This window comes from Ovis canadensis, chromosome 2, assembly GCF_042477335.2.
Source record: "Ovis canadensis isolate MfBH-ARS-UI-01 breed Bighorn chromosome 2, ARS-UI_OviCan_v2, whole genome shotgun sequence".
Classification (NCBI taxonomy): domain Eukaryota; kingdom Metazoa; phylum Chordata; class Mammalia; order Artiodactyla; family Bovidae; genus Ovis; species Ovis canadensis.
Window position 1 is genome coordinate 166,173,657 of NC_091246.1, and position 13,441 is coordinate 166,187,097.

Genomic DNA, 13,441 nt, shown 5'->3' on the forward strand with positions numbered 1-13,441 from the left:
AGAAAAAAAAAAGCATATTCAAGCTCAGGAGAAATCATGGAGTTATATAGTGTTTATATTTGATCACAGAATACTCCCAAAGCATATAAAGCACTGACCAGAGTTCATGGGCAGACATCAAAAAATTGGTTTTAGAGATTTAGCTGAAAATAAATTTTAATTCATATATATTTTGAAGTTTAACAGAACACTAAAATAGCAACTAGAATTTTTTATTTTAAAAACAAAGGGTCACAAATATATATTAAAACATAAACTAACAAATATATAAAAAACGATAATACTTATTCTCATGGTAGTTTGGCAGCATAATCAGAAGTTATGGAACAAAATTAACAATCCAGAAATAAACTCAAGTACAAAATATATGATGAGAATGGCATTTCAAACCATTGGAAATAAAACAGACTTAAAAAAAAAAAAAAAGAGGCCCTCGCCTGACAGACTAATTTTCTTAAAAAAAAATTTTTTTTAACACGTGCAACATTATAGATGGATCTGAGGCACTATGCTAAATGAAATAAGTCAAAGAAAGACAAATAATGTATAATTTCACTTTTATGTGGAACCTAAAAAAAACCTCAGATTCATAGAAAGAGATCAGATTTGTGGTTACCAGAGGCAGAGGGTGGGATGAGGGGGAAACAGAAGAAGGTAGAGGAGCATGAAAGATAAGGAAAAATGCTAGGAAATTAAAAGTTTCAAAATTTCACTTTTGGGGGTACAGTTTCTTCTCTTGGCTGTTAGGCTTTATCATCATTAACAAAGAGAACAACCAATATGGCAGGTTATTAAGAGTTATTGCTTGAAATATTCTTAGTGATGTGTGTAAGAAATTTGCTATTTCAAATGAAATAATCTTTAAGGATTGTCTAGCTCTGAGAAGCTGAGTTCTAAATTTGGCCAGAAATTCATTTCTGGGCCCCTGAAGTCAACTGCTTCTTTTTATGAACTGACAAAAATCAGGATGAGGTACTCAGTAATATTTAGAATGGACCCCCATAATTTTGAATGGACCCCATGAACAGTATGATAAGGTAAAAAGATATGACACTGGAAGACGAGAGCTCAGATCTGTAGGTGTCCAATATGCTACCAGGGAAGAGGGAAAAAACAGCTCCATAAAGAATGAAGAAGCTGGGCCAAAGGGAAAACAACGCCCAGCTGTGGCTGTGTCTAGTGGTAAAAGTAAAGTCTGATGCTGTAAGCAACAATACTGCATAGGAACCTGGAATGTTAGGTCAATGAATCAAGGTAAATTGGATGTGGTCAAGCAGGAGAGGGAAAGAGTAAACACCGATGTTTTAGCAATCAGTGAACTAAAGTGGGCCAGAATGGGAGAGTTTAATTCAGATGACTATTATATCTACTACTGTGGGCAAGAATCCCTTAGAAGAAACGGAGTAGCCCTCACAGTCAACAAAAGAGTCTGAAATGGTGCAATCTCAGAAATGACAGAATGATCTCATTTAATTCCGGCGAACCATTCAACATCACAGGAATCCAAGTCTATGCTCTAATGCCAAAGAAACTAAAACAGAACATTTCTAGAACTAACACCAAAGACATCCTTTTTATCACAAAGGATTGGAATGCAAAAGTAGGAAGTCAAGAGATACCTGCAGTAACAGGCTAACAGAATTCTGCGAAAGAGAATTCACTGGTCATAGCAAACACCCTCTTCAAGCCACAAAACAGATGACTCTACTCTAGTGATGGTCTGTCAATACAGAAATCTGCTCTAATTCAGGCTCTTAATGAAGATAAAGTGTTGACTAGGCAAGAACTTTATTAACAGTATAAATTTTGAAACAGCCTTGGTAGGTTTGAAAAATCTCTAGCACATCCTATATCCCTCCTTATAATGAATTCTCAGAACCACATTTTCCCAAGCCAGTGAAATATTTTTGTATCTTTTATAAATCTACTCCGTTAACTTAGGGTATGTAGAACATGAAATTATGACAACTGGTTGGACTGTTATCTTTAGATATGAAGAACTAGTTATATTATGTACACGGAATTAATAAAATTGCCTTAATAGTGTGTTTTTCCCCTGATATCTCTACCTAACTTGAGATGGTTAGAAAAATAGGTATTTAGAATTAAACCTCTTGCCTGGAGAATCCCAGGGACGGGGGAGCCTGGTGGGCTGCCATGTCTGGGGTCGCACAGAGTTGGACACGACTGAAGTGACTTAGCAGCAGTAGCAGCAGAATTAAACCAGGAGTCATCAAAGTAACTGGAAGCCAAATCTGAATCATCTGTGACTGCTTTCCCACTACAAGATTAGAATTTAAAGACTTCCCTGGTGGTCCACTAAATTTTGCCTCTGTGCTTCCAATACAAGGGGCACAGGTTCAATCCCTAGTTGGCAAACCATGATCCTGCCACATGGTGCATCCAGAAAGAAACAACAGCAGAATTTGGAATGTGTGACAAATCAGATGGCCTGAAAAGCCAGAAATGTGTATTATCTGTCCCTGTACAGAAAGTTTACCAACACCTGGGGTAAACTGTACACATGCTGGCACTGACCGACTGACTAAAAAATTTTCCTGATTATTCACGACACAGGGTCAGACTCACTCCTTATCCAGAACTGAGAAACTAAAGTGCTTTCTGGCTCCATGCCATCTTTTCTCTCAAATTTTCAAAGCCATGCAATGTGAGAATCAGACTAAATATCTCGTTAAATCTCCCTCATTTCAGAGATGAAAATTTATTCCCAGAGAAGTTCTCAGGTCACATCTCTTAGTGGCAGAAGCCATCCTCAACTTCTTGAACCTACATTCAATCCTGACCTCAGGAATCCCAAAACATGAATGCTCTGTATGGTGAGGGAGTCATATTAGAAAGTGAGCTTTTTAGGGACTTTCCTGGTGGTTGGTCCAGTAGTTAAGAATCCACCTTCCAATGCAGGGGATGTGGGTTCAATTCCTGGTCAGGAAACTAAGATCCCACATGCCCCAGAGCGGCTAACCCAGCACCAGAACTACTGAAGCCCAAGAGCTCTGCAGCCTGTGCTCCACAACGAGAAGCCTGCACACTGCAACTAGAGAAAGTGCTCACACTACAATGAAGACCCCGTGCACTGCAGCAAAGACACAGCACAGCCAAAATAAAAAGAACTTCTTTTTTAAATGAAAGCTTTTTCAAAAGGTCTGAATTGTTGGGAATCTCCTCCTTGAACTGAACTGGCATCCACCTCCAGTTGAACTTTCTATTCCTTTAATTTATTTATTTAACTCTAATGCAAGTCAGAATGAAGAACACGATAAAATGAAACATAAGCAGTATACAGAATGAGACTCAGCAGGTAAAGAATCCGGGCTGTAATGCAGGAGACCTGAGTTCGATCCCTGGGTAGGGAATATTCCCTGGAGGAGGAACTGGCAATCCACTCCAGTATTCTTGCTTGGAAAATCCCATGGACAGAGAGGAACCTGGTGAGCTATAGTCCATGGGGGTCATAAAGAGTCAGAAATGACTTAGCACCTAAATAGACATCAGATTCATTATACTATCTGCAGCCAAGACGGAGCAGCTCTATACAGTCAGCAAAAACAAGACCTGGAGCTGACTGTGGCTCAGAGATCAGCTCCTTACTATAAAATTGAGACTTAAGTTGAAGAAAGCAGAGAAAACCAATAGACCATTCAGATGTGACCTGAATCAAATCCTCTATGACACACAGTACAGGTGGTGAACAGATTCAAGGGATTAGATTTGGTAGACAGAGTGAATGAAGAACTACGGATGGAGGTTTGTAACACTGCAGTTACAAAACCAGTGACCAAAACCATCCCAAAGAAACAGAAATGCAAGAAGGTAAAATGGTTGTCAGAGGAGGCTTACAAATAGCTGAGAAGAGACGTGAAAGGCAAAGGAGAAAAGGAAAGATATCCAACTGAATGCAAAATTCCAGAGAACACCAAGTAGAGATGAGAAAGCCTTCTTAAGTGAACAATGCAAATAAACAGAGAAAAACAACAGAATGGGAAAGACTAGACTCTCAAAGAAAATTAGAGATACCAAGGGAACATTTCATGCAAAGACAGGCACAATAAAGGAAAGAAAGGGCAAGGACCAAACAAAAGCAGAAGAGATTAAGAAGAGGTGGCAAGAATACACGGGAAGAACTATACAAAACAGGTCTTCATGACCAGGATAACCATGAGAGTATGGTAACTCATCTAGAGCCAGACATCCTGGAATGTGAGGTCAAGTGGGCCTTAGGAAGCATCACTACAAGCAAAGCTAGTGGAAGTGATGGAATTCCAGCTGAGCTATTTCAAATCCTAAAAAATGATGCTGTGAAAGTGTGGCACTCAATACGCCAGAAAATTTGGAAAACTCAGCAGTTGCCATAGGACTTGAAAAGGTCAGTTTTCATTCCAATCCCAAAGAAAGGCAATGCCAAAGAATGCTCTCAATACCACACAACTGCACTCATCTCACACGCTAGTAAAGTAATGCTCAAAATTCTCCAAGCCAGGTTTCAACAGTACGAGAACCGTGAACTTCCAGATGCTCAAGCTGGATTTAGAAAAGGCAGAGAAACCAGAGATCAAATTGCCAACATCTGATGGATCATCGAAAAAGCAAGGGAATTCCAGAAAAATATCTACTTCTCCTTCATTGACTAGGCTAAAGCCTTTGACTGTGTGGATCACAACAAACTGGAAAATTCCTAACGAGATGGGAATACCAGACCACCTTACTTGCCTCCTGAGAAATCTGTATGTAGATCAAGAAGCAAAAGTGAGAACTGGACATGGAACAACTAGCTGATTCAAAATGGAGAAAGGAGTATATCAAGGCTGGATACTGTCACTCTGCTTATTTAATGTCTATGCAGAGTACATCATGTGAAATGCCCAGGCTGGATGAAGCACAAGCTGGAATCAAAATTGCCAGGAGAAACATCAACAACCTCAGATATGCATATGATATCACTCTAAAAGCAGAAAGCAAAGCGGAACTAGAGAGCCTCTTCATGAGGGTGAAAAAGCTGGCTTAAAACTCAACATTCAAAAAAACTAAGATCATGAAATCTGGTCCCATCATTTAATGGCAAATAGATGGGGGAAATGTACAAAGACTGGCAGATTTTATTTTCCTGGGCTCCTAAATCACTGTGGACAGTGACTGCCAGCCACAAAATTATAAGATGCTTGCTCCTTGGAAGAAAAGCTAGAACAAAACTAGACAGGGTATGAAATAGCAGAGACAGCACTTTGCCGACAAAGGCCCGTATGGTCAAAGCTGTTTGTGTTAGTTGTTCAGTTGTGTCCGACTCTTTGCAACCCCATGGACTGTAGCCCACCAGGCTCCTCTGTCCGTGGAATTCTGCAGGCAAGAACACTGGAGTGGGTTGCCACATCCTCCTCCAGGGGATCTTCCCCACCCACAGATTGAACCCTGGTCTCCTGCATTGCAAGTGGATGCTTTACCGTCTGAGCTACTAGGGAAGCCCATAGTCAAAGATGGTTATTGGTTTTTCCAGCAGTCATAGAGAGTTGGGCCAGAAAGACAGCTGAGTGCCCAAAACTTGATGCTTTCAAACTATGGTGCTGGAGAAGACTCAAGAGTCCCCTGGACAGCAAGATCTTTATACCTGTCAATTCTACAGGAAATCAACACTGAGTATTCACTGGAAGGACTGATGCTGAAGCTGAAGCACCAATACTTGCGTCACTTGATGTGAAGAGCTGACTCACTGGAAAAGACTCTTATGCTGGGAAAGACTAAGGACAGAAGACGGGTCAGCAGAGGATGAGATGGTTGGATGGCATCATCGACTCGACAGACATGAGTTTGAGCTAACTCTGAAAGATGTCTGAAAGACAGTGGAGGACAGAGGAACCCAGAGTGCTGCAGTCCGTGGGGGTAACAAAGAGTCGGACACAACTGAGTGACTGAACAACAACCACAGTTTCACTTTCATGAAAAGTGAAAAGTACACTATGAAAAGTATACACATTTCTGCTATAACATGATATGAGTTTCTAAAAAAAAAATCCTCTATATATACAACTGTACATCAACAATAACAGGCTTATGTAAAGTCCATATAACTTATCAGAACCCAAACAAACCATAAATGTTATAATAGATGGTCATGTAAGTGACTTAGAATAGCTGGCTACTACCTCAGTTCAGTTCAGTTGCTCAGTCATGTCCAACTCTTTGTGACCCCATGAATTGCAGTACGCCAGGCCTCCCTGTCCATCACCAACTCCCAGAGTACACCCAAACTCATGTCCATAGAGTTGGTGATGCCATCCAACCGTCTCATCCTCTGTCGTCCCCTTCTCCTCCTGCCCCCAATCACTCTCAGCATCAGAGTTTTTTCTAATGAGTCAACTCTTCGCATGAGGTGGCCAAAGTATTGGAGTTTCAGCTTAACATCAGTCCTTCCAAAGAACACCCAGGACTGATCTTCTTTAGAATGGACTGGTTGGATCTCCCTGCAGTCCAAGGGACTCTCAAGAATCTTCTCCAACACCACAGTTCAAAAGCATCAATTCTTTGGCACTCAGCTTTCTTCAAAGTCCAACTCTCACATCTATACATGACTACTGGAAAAACCATAGCCTTGACCAGACGGACCTTTGTTGGCAAAGTAACGTCTCTGCTTTTTAATATGCTATCTAGGTTGGTCATAACTTCCCTTCCAAGGAGTAAGTGTCTTTTTATTTCATGGCTGCAATCACCATGTGCAGTGATTTTGGAGCCCCCCAAAATAAAGTCTGACACTGTTTCCACTGTTTCGCCTTCTAGGAACACTAAAAAAGCATACAAAAAACCCCAGAATGTAACTGCTGCCTTGTGGATACTCAGACAACACAGACCGTAAGGGATGTTGGTACATTACGGCTTCAGGAAGAAATGCTGTGTGAGAGCTGTGCAAGGCTGGGGATATTATCTTTTTGGGAAAGGAATTCTAGGTGCAGGTACTTATATTTAATTTCTTAATATAGAGTTGGAGGGGCTCATTAAATGTTGAGCAGTCAAGGTAAAGCATTTGCTCTTCCCTAATGAAGATTTTAATCCTTCTGTTACTATTCCAGCCACTTTTGGCAAGGAAAATCATAAAAGAAACAAGACAACTTCCATGTAGTAATGAACTCATTCTCTTCCTTTACTCACTGTCGTTAAGCTAATTAGTATCATAAACACTTGTGCAGAATAGTCTGTACAGCAAATCTGTATTAATAAGGACAAAAGAAATAATTTTATGTAGATTACCTGTCCTGATGTTGTTTTTCTTATGATATCCTAAATGATACAAATTTATCATTTGTATAGCCCCATGCCATAGCGCTCTTTGTAATGAATGAGATATTGTTTATAAATCTATCAGTTAACAAGAGAAATGCATATAAAACATATTTCACAGGCAATTATCTACATAATTATATCAGCTCAGTTCAGTTGGTCAGTCATATCCAACTCTTTGCAACTCCATGGACTGCAACATGCAGGCTTTCCTGTCCATCACCAACTCCTGGAGCTTGCTCAAATTCATGTCCATCAAGTTGGTGATGCCATCCAACCATCTTATCTTCTGTTGTCCCCTTCTCCTCCCACCTTCCAATCTTTCCCAGCATCAGGGTATTTTCAAATGAATCAGTTCTTTGCATCAGTTGGCAGCTTCAGTCCTTCCAAAGAATATTCAGGACTGATTTTCTTTAGGATTGACTGGTTTGATCTCCTTGCAGTCCAAGGGACTCTCAAGAGTCTTCTCCAACATCACAGTTCAAAAGCATCAATTCTTCAGCACTCAGCTTTCTTTATAGTCCAACTCTCAACATCCACACATGACTACTAGAAAAACCATAACTTCGACTAGATGGACCTTGGTTGGCAAAGTAATGTCTCTGCTTTTTAATATGCTGTCTAGGCTGGTCATAGCTTTTCTTCCAAGGAGCAAGCGTCTTTTAATTTCATGGTTGCAATCATCATTTGCCATGATTTTGGATGGAGCTCAACAAAATAAAGTCTGTCACTGTTTCCATTGTTTCCCCATCTACTGGCCATGAAGTGATGGGATCAGATGCATGACCTTCATTTTTTAAATCCTGAGTTTTAGGCCAACTTTTTCACTTTACTCTTTTATTTTCATCCAGAGGCTCTTTAGTTCCTCTTCACTTTCTGCCATAAGGGTGGTGTCATCTGTATATCTGCTGCTGCTGCTGCTAAGTTGCTTTAGTCGTGTCCAACTCTGTGCGACCCCATAGACGGCAGCCCATGAGGCTCCCCCGTCCCTGGGATTCTCCAGGCAAGAACACTGGAGTGGGTTGCCATTTCCTTCTCCAATGCAAGAAAGTGAAAAGTGAAAGTGAAGTCGCTCAGTCGTGTCCGACTCTTAGTGACCCCATGGACTGCAGCCCACCAGGCTCTTCCATCCATGGCATTTTCCAGGCAAGAGTGATGGAGTGGGGTGCCACTGCCTTCTCCACTATATATCTGAGGCTGTTGATATTTCTCCCAACAATCTTGATTCCAGCTTGTGCTTCATCCAGCCTGGTATTTCACATGATGTATTCTGAATAGGAGTTAAATAAGCAGGGTGACAATATACTGCCTTTACATACTCCTTTCCCAATTTGGAACCAGTCCATTGTTCCATATCTGGTTCTAACTGTTATTTCTTGACCTGCATGGAGATTTCTCAGGAGGCAGGTAAGGTAGTCTGGTGTTCCCATCTCTTGAAGAATTTTCCAGTTTGTTGTGATCCACACAGTCAAAGGCTTTGGCATAGTCAATAAAGCAGATGTTTTTCTGGAATTCTCTTGCTTTTTCTATGATCTAATGGATGTTGGCAAATTTTTCTCTTGTTCCTCTGCCTTTTCTAAATCCAGCATGAACATCTGGAAGTTCTTGGTTCACGTAATGTTGATGCCTAGCTTGCAGAATTTTGAGAATTACTTGGCTAGTGTGTGAGATGAGTGCAACTGTGTGGTAGTTTGAATATTCTTTGGCATTGCTCTTCTTTGGGACTGGAATGAAAACTGACCTTTTCGAGTGCTGTGCCAACTGCTGAGTTTTCCAAATTTTCTGGCATATTGAGTGCTGCACTTTAACAGCATCATTCTTTAGGATTTGAAATAGCTCAGCTGGAATTCCATCACTTCCACTAGCTTTGTTTGCAGTGATGCTTCTTGGCCCACTTGACTTCGAATTGGAGGATGTCTGGCTTTAGAGGAGTGTGATCACACCATTGTGGTCATCTGGGTCATTAAGATCTTTTTTGTACAATTCCCAATTTTATATATATATATATATATATATATATATATATATATATATATAAAATTATAGAATTTTCACTTAAAGGGCTTTTGGATGGGCATGGCAAGAGAAAGTGTTTTATTTCATTTTTTAATGTGGTAGAAGACATGTAAGGGAAAATTTTTTATTTTCTTAACCAGTTTTAAGCATACAGCTTAGTGATATTAAGTACACTCACAATGCTATGCAACCATCACCATCATCCATCTCTAGAAGCACCAGAAAGGTTTCATAATTTCCTGCTACTATTTCTTGCTCACGCTGCCAAAAACATGAAGTGACTTAGAAAGGCAGCAAGCGAAGAGAAACTCAAGAGCCTCTTGAAAGTCAAAGAGGAGAGTGAAAGAGCCGGCTTAAAACCCAAAATTCAAGAAACTAAGATCATGGCATCCAGTCCCATTACTTTATAGCAAACAGATGGGTAAGAAATGGAAAAAGTGACAAGACTTGATTTGGTGGGGGGGGCTCCAAAATTACTGTGGATGGTGACTACAGTCATGAAATTAAAAGAGCTTCCTCCTTGGAAAGAAACCTATGACAAACCTAGACAAAATATGAAAAAGCAGAGATCACTTTGCTGACAAAGGTCCGTATAGTCAAAGCTATGGTTTTTCCAGTAATCATGTATGGGTGTTAGAGCTGGACTGCAAAGAAGGCTGAGAGCCGAAGAACTGATGCTTTCGAATTGTGGTGCTGGAGAAGACTCTTGAGCGTCCCTTAGACAGCAAAGAGATCAAATCGGTCAATCCTGAAGGAAATCAGTCCTGAATATTCTTTGGAAGTACTGATGCTGCAGTTGAAACTCCAATACTTTGGTCACCTGATGTGAAGAGTTAACTCACTGGAAAAGACCCTGATGCTGGGAAAGATTGAGGGCAGGAGGAGAAGCAGGGGACAGAGGATGAAACAGTTGGATGGCATCACCAACTCAATAGATAGGAGTCTGAGTAAACTCTGGGAGAGAGTGAAGGACAGGGAAGTGTGGTGTGCTGCAGCCCAAAGGGTAGCAAAGAGTCCAACATGACTGAGCAACCAAACAACAAGCACTGTGTAGAAATAATACCTATTTTCTACACATTCCAGAGAAATAGTTTACAGAGTGAATCAATAGATGTTTGTAAAACACACAAAGTCCTGGTTTAGCATGAATTCAACTTATTAAGTGCTTATTTAATGGGTCAGGTGGACAGCTAGGTATAATACCCAGAGATAAACAGAGGAATCTCTGTCCATAGTTCCTCATTTTGAGTATGAAAATATTACACTTGTAAACACTCTTGTATACAAGAAGAACTTCTTGTCTCTCAAGGTTTTCCTCCCAAACAAAACTGGTCCAGCAACACAGCTGCCTACAGATGAGCCTGGGAACTGTCAGAGACCTGCCAAGGTGTTGTAGGGCATGGGCTATGTCCAGAGATGGAAATGTGGAAAGCAGTCCCTCCCAGTACCACTCAGCTCCATGTTTGCCAAGCACCTTGCTCAGACAGGACTCAGAACATTCTTTGCCTTAACAAAGTATTATGCTGCATCTTTGAATTACATGGGCATTGCCCAGTGTATGTCTTTTCCGTCCTCTGATTTAGAAGAAGGGTATGGCTGTATGTCATGCTTCTTTTGGATACTTATAGTAAAGAGGCTAACTTGTGTACATATTTCTGAATTTTACTTCTTTGGAAGGGACTTGCACTACTGATGGATAGCATGTGCTTGTTTCCATTTCAAATAAGTAAACTCTTTTAAAACAAGTTTGGCCGTATCCCTCATGTTCTTCCTTTCCTACCAGAAATAATTACCACATAATATGGCTCTAGGAAATAAAGAGAAAAAAGGCCATGCTGCCATTAAAAAAACAGTGACCAGAGAATACACTACCAATAGTCACAAACACATCATACACTGAGAAATCTGAAAACACACCATGAAGGAGATGGAAACATCTCATGTATTATCTGCTAACAGGCTCAATGACGCAGTCTGGACTAAAAGATTAGGACTGTACCCTACCATATTTGGGCATGCTTATTCCGAAAACATCATTAATATGAAGATTTCCTGAAGAAGCACTATACACTGGTCACCTAGGTACATATCCTCACTTTCAACAACTTGCAGAGCTTGCAGAATGCCCTACAAATATGAAGACTAGAAGGCTTTGCATTTCTTCTTTCCACAGAGCACAGAGTAATGGGGATTTTGTAAAACAATGGGTAAACTAGGGTCATCTGTCTGGTCTACAGTACATCTAATAATAAGCTTGTCTGCACCAAAATTGTAATGAGAAACTACACTGTGCTCATCAATAAGCACGCAACATTTAGTAGAGTCCCAAGTCCCACTCCACACAGTCCCTGAGCCCCAAGAGGCAAAAGCTGACTCCTAAGAAGAAAATTTAAACAAAAGCAGTCAAAAAATTTAAAAAAGGAATAGGGATACTCAGACTGTTTCCTGAGTCCTCCTCCCCCGATTTTTAAAATCGATGGCAACTTGTCAAGAGGAAAACTAGAATAAACAAAGATATGCTGGGAGATCTAGATGCCAATTAGCTTTACTCAAATCATACAGTAGTTACTCTTTTCTGGTAAAAATCTTAAAAAGTAATAGTTCCTATAGGGAGTCGTAGACCAGAACCCAGATGTTTAACCACATAATTACATAACTAAATGGTTACCCAAGCAATATTTAATAAAGTAAATATCTTAGCATCATAAAATCTGGATAATTTTCATTTTTACAGGTTTTTTTTTAGTACATTTTGACCACCAGGGTTATATTTAAAAGCAAGACCAAAAAAACTTACAAATAACAAAAGTTACATGATATATAGAGCTGGAATCATCTTATACGTTAGAAAAATGAGGTTAAAAACGCTGGTGAGTTGAGCACAGGTTTCAGGATCTCAACTCATAGAGCTCAGTGATTCTTCCACTATAACTATAATAAAAAGCTCCTTCATGGTCAAAAGGAGATAAATTAAAAGATTGTTTTCTGTTCAGTCATGGACTTAAATACTTAAGATAATACATTATAAGCATTTAATAGCAAACAATAAAAATATTTATTTACAAGTAAATGCAAGTTGACTACCATGCATGTGAAACAAGTTATTGTGGGCCCAGTGCACCAGGCACTCAAGGATTTGTTAAAAACAAATGTTAAAAATTAAAATAAAAACAAACTCTTATAAGACTTCCCCATTTAAAGTTACTTTACATTAGGAAAAATTTCAACAATTACTTATGAATTATTGATAATTTTTTAATGTAAAAAGAAGCAATATTATACAAAGCTCCTATTTTCATTCATGTTTCAGATTTTCTGAATGCTTATTTCTGGACTCTTTGTCAATATCCAATCCCTCTGATACAAGCAATAAAATAAGACAGAAGGACCAGTACACCTTATTGTGTAAAGGTTCGTCTTTTAACAGTAACACTTATAAGAGTGTCATTCACTTAAAAACTCTGATCTATCTCTTCTTCCAGCTCTGCATTTCCTCTCCTATACAATTTCCAAAATTATGTTTTTTAATCCACTGAATCCAGTAAAAGCAAACACTGAATGTACAACATGTGTAACAGGCTCCCTTCTAAATTAAGACAGATAACAATACCATAAAACAGAATAAGTGATGACAGGTAATTCCAGACAGAGAGTAGCAGGAAAAAAGGGAATATGCTTAACTAACATCAATTATCAATGATGAGTTTGGCTAGTAGGCTAGATGATTACAAAGCACTTTCAAAGAGTAGGACAAAAATTCAAAACCATACATCCACTGAAGTTGTAAGCATATATATAAAACGAACATATGAAGGGAAAACATAGTCACAACACTCTCCAACATAAAGTGCAGGAGTATCTTTTTTGATCCATCTCCCAGAATAATGAAAATAACAAAAATAAACAAACGGGATCTACTTAAACTCAAAAGCTTTTACACGGCAAAGGAAACAAACAAAATGAGAAGCTGACCTACAGATTGGGAGAAAATATTTTATGGATGTCCTTAAAAAAAACAAAAATAGAGCTACCATATGACCCTGCAATCCCCACTCCTGGGCATATACTCAAAAAAAAAAACAAACCATGATCTGAAAGAATACATGCACCTCAAAGTTCACTGCAGAACTGTTTATAATAG

General features: G+C 39.4%; 1 protein-coding gene across 2 annotated transcripts in view; it reads right to left on the reverse strand.

Moving 5' to 3' along the window:
* EPC2 (enhancer of polycomb homolog 2) overlaps positions 1–13,441 on the reverse strand; it is a 130,046-nt gene that overhangs the window by 43,801 nt on the left and 72,804 nt on the right. The gene's annotated exons all lie outside the window — the stretch shown is intronic.